This window comes from Panthera onca, chromosome C2 (assembly GCF_046562875.1).
Source record: "Panthera onca isolate mPanOnc1 chromosome C2, mPanOnc1 haplotype 2, whole genome shotgun sequence".
Taxonomy (NCBI): Eukaryota; Metazoa; Chordata; class Mammalia; order Carnivora; family Felidae; genus Panthera; species Panthera onca.
This window is the reverse complement of record NC_138347.1, coordinates 104758618-104775616: the sequence shown is the minus strand read 5'-3', so window position 1 is coordinate 104775616 and position 16999 is coordinate 104758618. Positions and strand designations below refer to the sequence as shown.

Genomic DNA, 16999 nt, shown 5'->3' with positions numbered 1-16999 from the left:
TTGATTTTTTTGTTGTTGATATTTTGGTTGTTCTTGAGTGCATATTTATTTTGCTGTACATTATTGTTGTTTCAAATATATTCATTGTTAGCTACAGGTTCAATGACAAAAAATGTGGAGAAAATTGAAAAAATATAGAAAAATATTCATTAATTCATAGTACTATCAAAAAAGATTTTAAATTCTCAACAAAGTTCATACATACAATAAAAATGCTGAATGACTCTTACTACTCATTGACACTTTTTTCAACTGTCCTTCAAACCTCTACCTATTGCTTAAGTAAAAGGCCCTATAAGAAAGTTATCGAGGAGGAGATAATGAACAAACTTTCCCTTCATCAGCAGCATAAAAATGTTAAAAACCTCCTTTTCTGAAATTAAGAAGAGTAAGTTCAACAAAGGAAAATATACAATAGTTGAAGTCATCTTTTTAAAAATAAGTGAAGACAATATCAACAATACAAACAATCTACTTCTGGCAATAAAAAAATTTCATTTATGTTTGACAAACAGAATTATGACATACTGCATGACTACTATTTTACATAAAAATTATGTGGTTGGTATAGACAAATGAAACTCAATTTATTAATATGTAATAATAGATTGGACTAGGCTTATGGCACATCTATCATTCTAAATTTATTCTCATGGTGTAGATGCAAGAGAAATCTTATTTTATTTTTTTAAAATGTGTATTTATTTATTTTTGACAGAGAGAGAGACAGCACAAGTGGGACAGGGTCAGAGGGAGAGAGAGAGAGAGACAATCCCACGCAGGCTGCTCACTGTGAGCACAGAGCTCGGAGTGAGGCTTAAACTCACAAACCATGAGATCATGACCTGAGCTGAAATCAAGAGTTGGATGCTTAACTGACTGACTGAGCCAACCAGATGCCCCAGAGATCTTATTTTAAATTGTATTTTAAAACCATAGATTCATATTTTAAAACTATTTACTTTAAAGTATGATTTTAAACTACCAAAAGAACCAAATCAGCCAGAAAGAAACATCTTACTAAAATTAAACATAACAAAATGTATCTAAGAACTCCTAGAGGCCTAATCCTAGCTAAGAGGAGAAAAGGGAAAGGGATGTTTAGATAATACTTTCATCACCCTATATTCCTCTGATGTCTTTCATACTCCAGGTACAACAAATATAAAATCTGCACAACAGGGACGTCCACTCTCACCACTGTTGTTTAACATATTGTTGGAAGTCCTGGCCACAACAATCAGACAACAAAATGAAATAAAAGGCATCCAAATTGGCAAAGAAGAAGTCAAACTTTCACTTTTTGCAAATGACATGATACTCTACATGGAAAACTTGAAAGACTCCAACAAAAAACTGCTAGAACTGATACCTGAATTCAGCAAAATTGCAGGATATAAAATTAATGTACAGCAATCAGTTGCATTTCTCTACACCAATAACGAAGCAACAGAAAAATTGATAATTGCACCAAGAACCATAAATAATTTATAATTATTATTCATTATATTTATAAATAATAATTATTATATTATTATTAAATTATAAACCATTTATAATTGCACCAAGAGCCACAAAATACCTAGGAATAAAACTAACTAAAGAGATAAAACATCTATATGCTGAAAACTATAGAAAGCTTATCAAAGAAACTGAAGAAGACACAAAGAAATGGAAAAACATTCCATGCTCATGGATTGGAAGAATAAATATTATTAAAACATTAATACTAACAAAGGAATCTACACATTCAGTGAAACCCCAATCAAAATAGCACCAGCATTCTTCACAGAGCTAGAACAAACATATAATCATAAAATTTGTATGGAACCACAAAAGACCCAGAATAGCCAAAGAAATGTTGAAAAAGAAAACCAAAGCTGGAGGCATCACAATCCCAGACTCTAGCCTATACTACAAAGCTGTAATCATCAAGACACTGTGATATTGGCACAAAAACAGACAAATTGACCAGTGGAATAGAATAGAGAACCCAGAAATGGACCCACAAATATATGGCCAACTAATCTTTGACAAAGTAGGAAAGAGTATCCAATGGAAAAAAGACAGTCTCTTTAGCAAATGGTGCTGGGAGAACTGGACAGCAACATGCAGAAGAATGAAACTGGACCACTTTCTTACATCATACACAAAAAAAATTCAAAATGGATGGAGGACCTAAATGTGAGATAGGAAACCATCAAAATTCTAGAGGTGAAAACAGGCAACAATCTCTTTGACCTCAGCTACAGCAACTTCTTACTTGACATATCTCTGAAGGCAAGGGAAATAAAAGCAAAAATGAATTATTGGGACCTCATCAAGATAAAAAGCTTCTTCACAACAAAGGAAATAATCAACAAAACTAAAAGGCAACCAATGGAATGGGAGAAGATATTTGCAAATGACATATCTGATGAAGGGTTAGTATCTAAAATCTATAAAGAACTTACCAAACTCAACACCCGAAAAACAAATAATCCAGTGAAGAAATGGGCAGAAGACATGAATAGACACTTTTCCAAAAAACACTTCCAGATGGTTAACAGACACATCAAAAGATGCTCAACTTTGCTTATCATCAGGGAAATGTATGAATCAAAACCACACTGAGACCGGTCAGAGTGGCTAAAATTAACAACTCAGGAAACAACAGATGTTTGGCGAGGATGTGGAGAAAGGGGAACCATCTTGCATTGGTGTTAGGAATGCAAACTGGTACAGCCACTCTGGGAAACAGTATGGAGGTTCCTCAAAAAATTAAAAATAGAATTACCCTATGACCCAGTAATAGCACTACTAGGAATTTATCCAAAGGATATAGGAATGCTGATTCACAGGGGCACATGTATCCCAATGTTTATAGCAGTGCTACCAACAATAGCCAAATTATGGAAAGAGCCCAAATGTCCATCAACTGATGAATGGATAATATAATACAATATACAACATATGTATTATTATATTGTATTATATAAGATGTATAATATATACATATATATGTACATATATGTATTGATACAATATACATATATTATATGTACAACACATATTATATTGTATTATACTGTATTATATATTATATGTATAATACAATACATATATTGTATTATATAATGTATATATAATATATACATATATATGTATACATATATGTATTATTAATACAATATATATACATACATATGTACATATAATATTAATACAACATACATATATAATATATACATAATATGTATATGTATTATATAGTATGTAATAATATGTATATGTATATATTATATATACATATTATTACATATGTATATATTATATATGTATTATTATGTATTATACGTATACATGTATACAAATACATACATGTATGTATACAATATATGTATATTGTATACATACATGTATAATACATATTGTACATATAATGTACATGTACATATACATATAATGTGCACATACATATATGCACATTTAATATTAATGCAATATACACATATATAATATATACATACATGTACGTATAATATATGTATTATTAATACAATATACATATATTGTATTATATGTATAATACATATTGTATTGTATTATAGTGTATTATATTATATGTATAATACAATACATATATTGTATTATATAATATATACATATATATGTACATATATGTATTATTAATACAACATACATATATATATATATATATATATATATATATATATATATACATATATACACACACACACACACACATACACACACAAAATGGAATACTACTTGGTGATAAAAAGAATGAAATCTTGCCATTTGCAACAATGTGGATGTAACTGGAGGGTATTATGCTAAGTGAAATAAGTCAGTCAGAGAAAGACATCATACGTTTTCACTCATATGTGGAATTTGAGAAACTTAACAGAAGGCCATCAGGGAAGGGAAGGAAAAATAAGTTACAAACAGAGAGAGGCATACCATTAAGAGACTCTTAAATACAGAGAACAGACTGAGGGTTGATGGGGGTGGGAGATTTGGGAGGTGGGGAAAATGAGTGATAGACATTGAGGAGGGCACTTGTTGGGATGAGCACTGGGTGTTGTATGTAACTAATGAATCACAGGAATCTACTCCTGAAGCCAAGACCACACTGTATATTAGCTAACTTGACAAGAAAGTATTAAAAAAAAACCCAAAACCCTATGTCCAAATGTTTATAGTGACATTATTTATAACAGCCAAAAACCTGAAAGATGCAAATGTCCATAAAATGATGAATGGAAAAACAAAATATGTTATATTCATATAATGTTTGGCAGTATTATTTGGCAATAAAGAGGAATGAAATAGGGCGCCTAGCTGGCTGAGTGACTCTTGATCTCAGGATTGTGAGTTCAAGCCCTGAATTGGCATAGAGCGTACTTCAAAAAAAGAAAAGAAAAGAGAAGAGAAGAGAAAAGAAAAGAAAAGAAAAGAAAAGAAAAGAAAAGAAAAGAAAAGAAAAGAAAAGAAAAGAAAAGAGGCACCTGGGTGGCTCAGTTGGTTAAGTGTCCAATTCTTGAGTTTGGCTCAGGTCATGATCTCTCAGTCCTGGAATTGAGCCCGGCACTGGGTGTGGAGCCTGCTTGAGATTCTCTCCCCCTTTCCCTCTGCCCCTCCCCTGCTCAGGCACATGCACGTGATCTCCCTCTCAAAAAAGGAATGAAGCAATAAAACATGCTGCAACATGGATGAACCTTGAAAACATTATGCTAAGTGAAAGAAGCCAGTCACAAAAGGCCACATACTATATTATTCCATTTAGATGAAATAGCCACAAGAGAAAATAAAAGAAGATTAGTGGTTGCCATGAGACATGGGGAGGGGAATAGGAGTGACTGCTAATGGGTATGGGTTTCTTTTTGTGGTGATGAAAATGTTCTGAAATTCTGAAATTAGATTAGTCAGTTGCACAGCTCTGCACTAAAAATGACTGAATTCTACACTTTAATAAAAGGGTGAACTTTACAATATGTGAAATATATCTCAATAAAATTGTCATTTAAAAAGAAGAAAATAGGTTTACGAACAAAAGAATGTAAAAAAGAAATTTTAAAACTCTGTAGCGTTGGTATGGCTATTCTGAGCATTTTCACTAGTGTTTTTAAATAACTAGGATTTTTGGCTAGGTGAAAGCAGATACTGAAGTAAGACTGGTGAGGGTAAATAAAATCCTATAGTTTCTGGATTTGAACTGGAAGTATCAGTTTGAGTTTGTGAAAAAAAATTCCTAGCTCTGTCCACTAAAAAGGGCTAGAAAAGCAATGATCAACTTAGTAACAGTGAGCACCCCTAACACTTTAGGGTTTTCTCTCAATATCATTTTCCATGTTTTCACAAAATAAACCTGGGCACACTAAAGAAAAAGCTGATAGGAGATGTGGGTCAGAAAAAATAAAGTATGAATTTGGAACATTTTGTCATACTTAGAAAACAAGGGAAGTGATAAAAGCCTACAAGATTCTGACAAAAAAAAAAAAAAAGGCTGGCTAAAATTGGGCTGATTTGAGCATTTTATTTATTGGAATACACCAATTATGTTAAAATTAGTGAGTTTATGACCTTAACAATAACATTTATTGGTTGTATTTGGAGACTACAAGACTACAAGGCTACTGGTGTAATGAATCCCCATTTACCCATTACCCAGTTTCCAGCAGTTACCAACTAATGGCTCATTCTTAGCTCATCTGTACCACCACCTACGTCTCCATGGCCTAGATTATTTTGAGCAAGTCCCTGACAGCATATCATTTCATCACTAAATATTTTAGTATATTTAGTGATGAACACAAAGACTTTTTTTTAACTTAACCTCAACAACATTAAACAATAATTAACAATAATTATCCAGTCACTGTTCAAATTTATATTTTTGGAAACTAATAGTTAAAGAGAAATAATCAGGAATTTATTCTGCCTTTGTTATATGAACTATACCCCAGGGTAACCAACAGTCAAGGAGATGTTTCTTTTGTAGAACTATTGCAGTTAGATGAAGAAATGAGAATTAGAATATTACCATTTTATGAGGTACCTGGGTGTCTCAGTCAGTTAAGGGTCCAACTTTGGCTCAGGTCATGATCTCACAGTTAGTGAGTTCAAGCCCTGGGTCGGGTTCTGTGCTGACAGCCCAGAGCCTGGAGCCTGCTTTGGATTCTGTCTCCCTCTCTCTCTGTGCCACCCAACCCCCCCCCCCAACTCCTTCTCTCTGTCTCTCTCTCTCTCTCAAAAATAAATAAACATAAAAAAAAAGAATATTACCAATTTGCAGTTGTAAGTGAATTAGTAGATCTAGACAATGATCATCATTTGCTAATAACATAAGAGAGACAATCAGACATTAAATGCTTCCTGCTGGAAGTATACAATATCACCTATGAAGTTCTTACATTTTTTTCTTAGTTTTTTTACTTATTTTTTTCTTGCCAAAAAAATCAAACCTGATTCTGATCAGGACTCTAGATCTAACTACCAATTTACAGGAAATAAAGGAAACAGAGCAACATGTTAGATGACACCATGAGACTGCAGATGGCAAAATCTAGACTGTGGGAAAATATAGGATATGACCAGTTTCTTCAACTACAGAAAATTACAAGGGGAAAAAATGTGGAAGGGGAACTTACAGATCAGCCAATCACAATGACTGTATCTTATTTGCATCTTGATTTCAACAAACTGAAAAAAAAATTGGAAAAATTTGAACAGTGACTGGATATTTGCTAATATTAAGCAATTATTGTTAATTGTTTTTAGGTTTAATAATGGTAATGAGTTTAGGTTAAAAGTCTTTGTGTTCTTAGTGATATATACTGAAATATTTAGTGATGAAATGATATGCTTTTAGGGATTTACTCAAAATAATCCTGGCCATGGAGAAATAGGTGGTAGTACAGATAAGAATTAGTCATTAGTTGATAACTGCTAGAAACTGGGTAATGGAGGTTCATTATATAGTCATTCTCAAAAAGTGATCACTGGGCCAGAAGCTTAAGCTTAAGCAGCTTATTGAAAATGCAAAGTTTTTGGCCCTACCTTAGATCTACTGTATTAGAGAGACTGGAGTGGGGCCCAGCAATCTATTTTAACAATAACTCTAGGTAATTCTAATGCACACTAAAGTTTGAAAACCAGTGCTTTATGTTATTTTCCTACTGTATTATCTGAAAGTCTAATAATAAAAGTGAATGAGGAAATAATAATTCACTAATAAAAATGAAATGAGGAAAAAATGAGGTTGATGAATGTGTAACAGGGAAAAACTTAGCATGTTGACTCCATATTGCTTCTACTTCTCTTGCTACTGTGACCTATAGCTTAGAACATTCTGCTTAGCCCTGCACTTAGGCGTTTTACAGTTAAGGTTTGCAGAAACTGCTTTTTACCCAAAATCTACCACACCCAAGGAGATAAGGAAGTACATAACAGAAATGACTTGCGGTGTTTAAGATTTACAGAAACACGATGACCGGATTCCTGTACGCAAAGATCAACTGACCAAGAACAAAGAAGTTACGTGACCTTTCTCAGATGTCTACTGGTGTCAGTCACCTTTTAACTTCACCCCCCTTTCAACTTCTCCTCTTCCTAACATAAAAGCAACTCAAATCTTATGCTCTGGGGAGATGGCTCTTTGGGACAATAGTCCACCATCTCCTTGATTTTCTGACGTTCCAAACAGAGTCATTCTCCTTGCCCCAATATCTAGCCTCTCAATTTATTGGCCTGTTGTGTGGTGAGCAGAACAAGCTTGGACTTGGTAACAAATGTAAGAAACCAAGTTTACAATGTAACTATGAGAAGCTGGATTAGTAGCTAAGGCACAGGTCATGTAATTTTTCTCAAGAGCTGGCAGATGAATTGGCAGAGAATGAACAGTGAGCCAGTTGCTAATGATAGTATTAAACCAAATAACAGATTTTGCTTTTCTTATAGAACAGTGACTGTATGTTAAAATCATATAGAGAATATTAAAAAATAGACCCAGGTTCCATCCCAAGAATTTCTGGATTTAATTAGTTAGAGTCCTGGGTTTTGGTATCTTTTATAAAAGCATCCCAGAGGGAGGGAAGATGGCGGCGTAGGAGGACTCTGGGCTCACCGCGCGTCCTGCTGATCACTTAGATTCCACCTACACCTGCCTAAAGAACCCAGAAAACCGCCAGAGGATTAGCAGAACGGAGTCTCCGGAGGCAAGCGCAGACGAGAGGCCCACGGAAGAGGGTAGGAAGGGCGGCGAGGCGGTGCGCACTCCACGGACTGGCGGGAGGGAGCCGGGGCGGAGGGGCGGCTCGCCGGCCAAGCAGAGCCCCCGGGTCTGGTTGGCAAAAGCGGAGGGGCCAGACGACTGTGTTCCGACAGCAAGCGCGACTTAGCGTCTGGGAGGTCATAAGTTAACAGCTCTGCTCGGAAAGTGGGAAGGCTGGAGAACAAAGGGAGGGAGAGCTGCTGAGCCCCCGGACGGCAGAGCTCAGCTTGGCGGGGAACAAAGGCGCTCGCCAGCGCCATCTCCCCCGCCCATCCCCCAGCCAAAATCCCAAAGAGAACCAGTTCCTGCCAGGGAACTTGCTCGCTCCGCGCAAACACCCAACTCTGTGCTTCTGCGGAGCCAAACCTCCGGCAGCGGATCTGACTCCCTCCCGCTGCCACAGGGCCCCTCCTGAAGTGGATCACCTAAGGAGAAGCTAGTTAAGCCTGCCCCTCCTGCCCCCGTGCACCTTGCCTACCCACCCCAGCTAATACGCCAGATCCCCAGCACCACAAGCCTGGCAGTGTGCAAGTAGCCCAGACGGGACACGCCACCCCACAGTGAATCCCGCCCCTAGGAGAGGGGAAGAGAAGGCACACACCAGTCTGACTGTGGCCCCAGCAGTGGGCTGGGGGCAGACATCAGGTCGGACTGCGGCCCCGCCCACCAGCTCCAGTTATACACCACAGCACAGGGGAAGTGCCCTGCAGGTCCCCACCACTCCAGGGACTATCCAAAATGACCAAACGGAAGAATTCCCCTCAGAAGAATCTCCAGGAAATAACAACAGCTAATGAACTGATCAAAAAGGATTTAAATAATATAACAGAAAGTGAATTTAGAATAATAGTCATAAAATTAATCACTGGGCTTGAAAAACAGTATAGAGGACAGCAGAGAATCTCTTGCTACAGAGATCAAGGGACTAAGGAACAGTCACGAGGAGCTGAAAAGCGCTTTAAACAAAATGCATAACAAAATGGAAACGACAACAGCTCGGATTGAAGAGGCAGAGGAGACAATAGGTGAACTAGAAGATAAAGTTATGGAAAAAGAGGAAGCTGAGAGAAAGAGAGATAAAAAAATCCAGGAGTATGAGGGGAAAATTAGAGAACTAAGTGATACACTAAAAAGAAATAATATACGCATAATTGGTATCCCAGAGGAGGAAGAGAGAGGGAAAGGTGCTGAAGGGGTACTTGAACAAATTATAGCTGAGAACTTCCCTGAACTGGGGAAGGAAAAAGGCATTGAAATCCAAGAGGCACAGAGAACTCCCTTCAGACCTAACTTGAATCGATCTTCTGCACGACATATCATAGTGAAACTGGCAAAATACAAGGATAAAGAGAAAATTCTGAAAGCAGCAAGGGATAAACGTGCCCTCACATATAAAGGGAGACCTATAAGACTCGTGACTGATCTCTCTTTTGAAACTTGGCAGGCCAGAAAGGATTGGCACGATATCTTCAGTGTGCTAAACAGAAAAAATATGCAGCCGAGAATCCTTTATCCAGCAAGTCTGTCATTTAGAATAGAAGGAGAGATAATGGTCTTCCCAAACAAACAAAAACTGAAGGAATTTGTCACCACTAAACCAGCCCTACAAGAGATCCTAAGGGGGATCCTGTGAGACAAAGTACCAGAGACATCACTACAAGCATAAAACATACAGACATCACAATGACTCTAAACCCGTATCTTTCTATAATAACACTGAATGTAAATGGATTAAATGCGCCAACCAAAAGACATAGGCTATCAGAATGGATAAAAAAACAAGACCCATCTATTTGCTGTCTACAAGAGACTCATTTTAGATCTGAGGACACCTTTAGATTGAGAGTGAGGGGATGGAGAACTATTTATCATGCTATTGGAAGCCAAAAGAAAGCTGGAGTAGCCATACTTATATCAGACAAACTAGACTTTAAATTAAAGGCTGTAACAAGAGATGAAGAAGGGCATTATATAATAATTACAGGGTCTATCCATCAGGAAGAGCTAACAATTATAAATGTCTATGCGCCGAATACCGGAGCCCCCAGATATATAAAACAATTACTCATAAACATAAGCAACCTTATTGATAAGAATGTGGTCATTGCAGGGGACTTTAACACCCCACTTACAGAAAGGGATAGATCATCTAGACACACGGTCAATAAAGAAACAAGGGCCCTGAATGATACATTGGATCAGATGGACTTGACAGATATATTTAGAACTCTGCATCCCAAAGCAACAGAATATACTTTCTTCTCGAGTGCACATGGAACATTCTCCAAGATAGATCATATACTGGGTCACAAAACAGCCCTTCATAAGTTTACAAGAATTGAAATTATACCATGCATACTTTCAGACCACAATGCTATGAAGCTTGAAATCAACCACAGGAAAAAGTCTGGAAAACCTCCAAAAGCATGGAGGTTAAAGAACACCCTACTAACGAATGAGTGGGTCAACCAGGCAATTAGAGAAAAAATCAAAAAATATATGGAAACAAACGAAAATGAAAATACAACAATCCAAACGCTTTGGGACGCAGCGAAGGCAGTCCTGAGAGGAAAATACATTGCAATCCAGGCCTATCTCAAGAAACAAGAAAAATCCCAAATACAAAATCTAACAGCACACCTAAAGGAAATAGAAGCAGAACAGCAAAGGCAGCCTAAACCCAGCAGAAGAAGAGAAATCATAAAGATCAGAGCAGAAATAAACAATATAGAATCTAAAAAAACTGTAGAGCAGATCAACGAAACCAAGAGTTGGTTTTTTGAAAAAATAAACAAAATTGACAAACCTCTAGCCAGGCTTCTCAAAAAGAAAAGGGAGATGACCCAAATAGATAAAATCATGAATGAAAATGGAATTATTACAACCAATCCCTCAGAGATACAAACAATTATCAGGGAATACTATGAAAAATTATATGCCAACAAATTGGACAACCTGGAAGAAATGGACAAATTCCTAAACACCCACACTCTTCCAAAACTCAATCAGGAGGAAATAGAAAGCTTGAACAGACCCATAACCAGCAAAGAAATTGAATCGGTTATCAAAAATCTCCCAACAAATAAGAGTCCAGGACCAGATGGCTTCCCAGGGGAGTTCTACCAGACGTTTAAAGCAGAGATAATACCTATCCTTCTCAAGCTATTCCAAGAAATAGAAAGGGAAGGAAAACTTCCAGACTCATTCTATGAAGCCAGTATTACTTTGATTCCTAAACCAGACAGAGACCCAGTAAAAAAAAAAAGAACTACAGGCCAATATCCCTGATGAATATGGATGCAAAAATTCTCAATAAGATACTAGCAAATCGAATTCAACAGCATATAAAAAGAATTATTCACCATGATCAAGTGGGATTCATTCCTGGGATGCAGGGCTGGTTCAACATTCGCAAATCGATCAACGTGATACATCACATTAACAACAAAAAAAGAGAAGAACCATATGATCCTGTCAATCGATGCAGAAAAGGCCTTTGACAAAATCCAGCACCCTTTCTTAATAAAAACCCTTGAGAAAGTCGGGATAGAAGGAACATACTTAAACATCATAAAAGCCATTTATGAAAAGCCCACAGCTAACATCATCCTCAACGGGGAAAAACTGAGAGCTTTTTCCCTGAGATCAGGAACATGATAGGGATGCCCACTCTCACCGCTGTTATTTAACATAGTGCTGGAAGTTCTAGCATCAGCAATCAGACAACAAAAGGAAATCAAAGGCATCAAAATTGGGAAAGATGAAGTCAAGCTTTCGCTTTTTGCAGATGACATGATATTATACATGGAAAACCCGATAGACTCCACCAAAAGTCTGCTAGAACTGATACATGAATTCAGCAAAGTTGCAGGATACAAAATCAATGTGCAGAAATCAGTTGCATTCTTATACACTAACAATGAAGCAACAGAAAGACAAATAAAGAAACTGATCCCATTCACAATTGCACCAAGAAGCATAAAATACCTAGGAATAAATCTAACTAAAGATGTAAAAGATCTGTATGCTGAAAACTATAGAAAGCTTATGCAGGTAATTGAAGAAGATATAAAGAAATGGAAAGACATTCCCTGCTCATGGATTGGAAGAATAAATATTGTCAAAATGTCAATACTACCCAAAGCTATCTACACATTCAACGCAATCCCAATCAAAATTGCACCAGCATTCTTCTCGAAACTAGAACAAGCAATCCTAAAATTCATATGGAACCACAAAAGGCCCCGAATAGCCAAAGTAATTTTGAAGAAGACCAAAGCAGGAGGCATCACAATCCCAGACTTTAGCCTCTACTACAAAGCTGTCATCATCAAGACAGCATGGTATTGGCATAAAAATAGACACATAGACCAATGGAATAGAATAGAAACCCCAGAACTAGACCCACAAACGTATGGCCAACTAATCTTTGACAAAGCAGGAAAGAACATCCAATGGAAAAAAGACAGTCTCTTTAACAAATGGTGCTGGGAGAACTGGACAGCAACATGCAGAAGGTTGAAACTAGACCACTTTCTCACACCATTCACAAAAATAAACTCAAAATGGATAAAGGACCTGAATGTGAGACAGGAAACCATCAAAACCTTAGAGAAGAAAGCAGGAAAAGACCTCTCTGACCTCAGCCGTAGCAATCTCTTACTCGGCACATCCCCAAAGGCAAGGGAATTAAAAGCAAAAATGAATTACTGGGACCTTATGAAGATAAAAAGCTTCTGCACAGCAAAGGAAACAACCAAGAAAACTAAAAGGGAACCAATGGAATGGGAAAAGATATTTGCAAATGACATATCGGACAAAGGGCTAGTATCCAAAATCTATAAAGAGCTCATCAAACTCCACACCCGAAAAACAAATAACCCAGTGAAGAAATGGGCAGAAAACATGAATAGACACTTCTCTAAAGAAGACATCTGGATGGCCAACAGGCACATGAAAAGATGTTCAACGTCGCTCCTTATCAGGGAAATACAAATCAAAACCACACTCAGATATCACCTCACGCCAGTCAGAGTGGCCAAAATGAACAAGTCAGGAGACTACAGATGCTGGAGAGGATGTGGAGAAACGGGAACCCTCTTGCACTGTTGGTGGGAATGCAAATTGGTGCAGCCGCTCTGGAAAGCAGTGTGGAGGTTCCTCAGAAAAGTAAAAATAGACCTACCCTATGACCCAGCAATAGCACTGCTAGGAATTTACCCAAGGGATACAGGAGTACTGATGCATAGGGGCACTTGTACCCCAATGTTTATAGCAGCACTCTCAACAATAGCCAAATTATGGAAAGAGCCTAAATGTCCATCAACTGATGAATGGATAAAGAAATTGTGGTTTATATACACAATGGAATACTACGTGGCAATGAGAAAAAATGAAATATGGCCCTTTGTAGCAACGTGGATGGAACTGGAGAGTGTGATGCTAAGTGAAATAAGCCACGCAGAGAAATACAGATACCATATGGTTTCACTCTTATGTGGATCCTGAGAAGCTTAACAGAAACCCATGGGGGAGGGGAAGGAAAAAAAAAAAAAAGAGGTTAGAGTGGGAGAGAGCCAAAGCATAAGAGACTGTTAAAAATTGGGGTGCCTGGGTGGCGCAGTCGGTTAAGCGTCCGACTTCAGCCAGGTCACGATCTCGCGGTCCGTGAGTTCGAGCCCCGCGTCGGGCTCTGGGCTGATGGCTCGGAGCCTGGAGCCTGTTTCCGATTCTGTGTCTCCCTCTCTCTCTGCCCCTCCCCCGTTCATGCTCTGTCTCTCTCTGTCCCAAAAATAAATAAAAAACGTTGAAAAAAAAAAACCAAAAAAAAACCTGAGAACAAACTGAGGGTTGATGGGGGGTGGGAGGGAGGGCAGGGTGGGTGATGGGTATTGAGGAGGGCACCTTTTGGGATGAGCACTGGGTGTTGTATGGAAACCAATTTGACAGGAAATTTCATATATTAAAAAATAAATAAATAAATAAATAAAAATTAAAAAAAACAAAAAATAAAAATAAAAGCATCCCAGATGATTTTAATGTGCAAACAGAATTAAGAAGCAGTGTCGTAACTTTTCAGTGTTTAAGAATCTCTGGAAGAGGGGTGCTTGGGTGGCTCAGTCCGTTGAGCAGATGACTCTTGATTTCAGCTCAGGTCATGATCTCAAGGTCATGAGATCGACCCCCATGTCAAGCTCTGGGCTGAGCGTGGAGCCTGATTGAGATTCTCTCTCCCTCTCTCTCTGCCCCTCCCCCACATGCTTGTACTCTCTGTCTCTCTGTCTCTCAAAAAAGAAAGAAGAAAGAAAGAAAGAAAGAAAGAAAGAAAGAAAGAAAGAAAGAAAAGAGAAAAAGAAAAGGAAAGAAAAGAAAAGAAAAGAAAAAGAAAAAGAATCTCCAGAAGAGCTCAGTAAATTTTCTGGCCCTCATATCCCAGAGGGTCAGGTTCAATAGGATGGGGTGGGGTGGGGCCCATTAATTTGCATCTAACAAGCAGGCAATATAGATGCTGCCGGCCTGAGTATATCCTAACATAAGGAATAGTTTGGTTAAAGAGAGAGATAAGTAAGTGTTAATTGAGAGGGATATTTAAAAATTCATCTTCAGGGTTCTTATTAGTATCACTAAATTACACCTAAGGAGGTTCCCTCATTTCTTTCTAGAGGTTGAAACACAAATGTGAATCTAATATTCCATGTCGTATTTGGGGAAAAGAAGAGACTTAGAGTGTTAAAAGTCTCTTTACGGGCGCCTGGGTGGCTCAGTCGGTTGAGCGTCCGACTTTCGGTTCAGGTCATGATCTCACAGTGGTGAGTTCGAGCCCCGCATCGGGCTCTGTGCTGACAGCTCAGAGCCTGGAGCCTGCTTTGGATTCTGTGTCTCCTTCTCTCTCTGCCCCTCCCCCACTCATGCACTGTCTCTCTCTCTCTCTCTCTCTCTCTCTCTCTCTCAAAAATAAATAAACATTAAAAAAAATTTTTTTAAGTCTCTTTAAAGCACAAATGATAAATAGATCTTTTTGACTTATCAATAATTGTTAAATTATTATTTATGGATAAATTATTATGTATGGACATGTGGACATATATATTATTATATGGACAAAATAACCTTATCGTCCAACCCTCCCTCCCAAATTTCTTAACTATTAAAGACCCAAGTTCTGATGATTTGCTTGTATTTTTTTTGTTACTAGAGTCATCTAAAAAAAAAAAAATCACTTAATTTTATTATTTTTATTTTTTTAGTTTTATTTTTTTAAATAAATCACTTCTTAATTTTAATAAAATTTTAATAAAATTTTCTAACACTTTTTTTTTTTTAGTTTTTTTATTTCTTTATTTTGAGAGAGAGCAAGAGCTCAAGTGGGGCTGGGGACAGAGAGACATAGAGAGAATCCCAAGCAGGCTCCACACCATCAGCACAGAGCCTGAAATGGGGCTCAAACTCATGAATTAGGAGATCGTGACCTGAGCCAAAACCAAGATCCAGATGCTTAACAGACTGAGCCATCCTAGTGCCCCTGAAAACATAAAAATTTAATGTAACTTAAGTATCATGATATGTATTCTTTGAAGTTTGTTTTTAGGGATAAGTTGCATGTTGCAGATTTTATTTTACTTATTTATTAATATTTAATAATTTATTGTCAAGTTAGCTAACATACAGTGAGTGTATACAGTGTAGTCTTCACTTTGGGAGTAGATTCTCATGATTCATCACTTACATACAACACCCAGTGCTCATCCCAACAAGTGCCCTCCTCAGTGCCTGTCACCCATTTTCCCTGCCCCCCAACTCCCCCACCCCCATCAACTCTCAGTTTGTTCTCTGTATTTAAGAGTCCCTTACGGTTTGCCTCCCTCTGTGTTTGTTAACTTATTTTTCCTTCCCTTCCCCTATGGTCTTGTTAAGTTTCTCAAATTCCACATGAGTGAAAACATATATCTATCTTTCTCTGACTTATTTCATTTAGCACAATACCCTCCAATTCCATCCATGTTGTTGCAAATGGCAAAATTTCATTCTTTTTCATCACCAAGTAGTATTCCATTGTATGTATATGTATGTGTGTGTGTGTGTGTGTGTGTGTGTGTGTATATATATATATATACACACCACATATCTTCTTTATCCATTTATCAGTTGATGGACATTGGGCTCTTTCCATAATTTGGCTATTGTTGATAGTGCTGCTATAAACATTGGGGTACACGTGCCCCTACAAATCAGCACTCCTGTATCCTCTGGATAAATTCCTAGTAGTGATATTGCTTGGCTGTAGGATAATTTTATTTTTAAATTATTTGGGGGTGCCTGGGTTGCTCGGTTAAGAGTCCAACTTCAGCTCAGGTCATGATCTCGCAGTTCGTGAGTTCGAGCCCCGCATCGGCTCTGGGCTGACAGCTAGGAGCCTGGAACCTGCTTTTGATTTTATGTCTCCCTCTCTCTCTACTCCTTGCCCACTCACACTCTGTCTCTCTCTCTCTCTCAAAAATAAAACATTAAAAAATTTTTAAAAATATTTTGAGGAACCTCCATACTGTTTTCCAGAGTGGCTGAACCAGTTTGCATTCCCAACAACAGTGCAAGAGGGTTTCCCTTTCTCCACAGCCTCACCAACATCTGTTGTTTCCTGAGTTGTTAATTTTAGCCACTCTGACCGGTGTGAGGTGGTATCTCAGTGATTTGTATTTCCCTGATGATGAGCAAAGTTGAGCATCT

General features: G+C 37.6%; 1 protein-coding gene across 3 annotated transcripts in view; it reads right to left on the bottom strand.

Moving 5' to 3' along the window:
- IFT80 (intraflagellar transport 80) overlaps positions 1–16999 on the bottom strand; it is a 140894-nt gene that overhangs the window by 55746 nt on the left and 68149 nt on the right. The window lies entirely within an intron of this gene.